Source organism: Berghia stephanieae, chromosome 2 (assembly GCF_034508935.2).
Source record: "Berghia stephanieae isolate SIO BIC M18660-M18661 chromosome 2, UCSD_Bste_1.3, whole genome shotgun sequence".
Classification (NCBI taxonomy): Eukaryota; Metazoa; Mollusca; class Gastropoda; order Nudibranchia; family Aeolidiidae; genus Berghia; species Berghia stephanieae.
In genome coordinates, this window is record NC_088361.1 from 50,971,460 (window position 1) to 50,972,375 (window position 916).

Consider the following 916-nt stretch of genomic DNA (forward strand, 5'->3'; position numbering starts at 1 on the left):
ACTGCTACAACCACCACCATCACATCATCCACCACCACCTGGGTGGGGATCCTGACCTCCCATAGCGGGCAGGGAGGTACATACTGTGTCTTCTATCGCCTTATATCTGTTATCCAACATGCTTTCTGTCTTTGTCTTGGAATGAGATTACTTGGTTTTTTTCCTGGCCCTGGCCGGAGTCCTGGCGGGGAGGGAAACAGTCAAATGCATAGTTATTGTTTTGGGAGATGATATTTTTTTCCTTGTAAATCATCTCTCTTATGTATTATTATATTTGTTATTTTTAATGTTAAATGTAAGCATTTGAGTGTATTCCTCTTTGTTGGATTTTGTGCTTGTGTCCGGATGAGACTTATAGGTGGTCTCAAACTAAGTACTTTGATAGTGTGCTCTTGGATTCTACATCTGATCCCTATTTGTTCCCAATTCCCCTATATCTTACTTTTTCTTGGGTGCTTTATTTGTAATTCTAGAACTTTTTACTATCCCATTTCTTCCTTTTTACTGGCGCTGATATAACCTAAATGTGTTGCAAGCGCCGTAAAACACTTAAAAACAAAAAAAAAAAAAACATCCACCACCACTACAACAACCACCACATCATTATCACTACTACAACTACCACCACCACCACATTATCACTACTACCACTACCATCAAGCCATCAACGCTACTATCACCACCGCCACATCATCACCATCACAACTACAACCACAACCACCATCACCACATTATCACTACTACAACTACGACCACCACCACATTATCACTACTACCACTATCACCACCACCACAATCACAACTACCAGTACCAGCACCACATTGTCATCACTACTACCACTATAACCACCACTGCCACATCATCATCACTAATACCACCAACACTACATCACCATCACTACTGCCACTACCACAC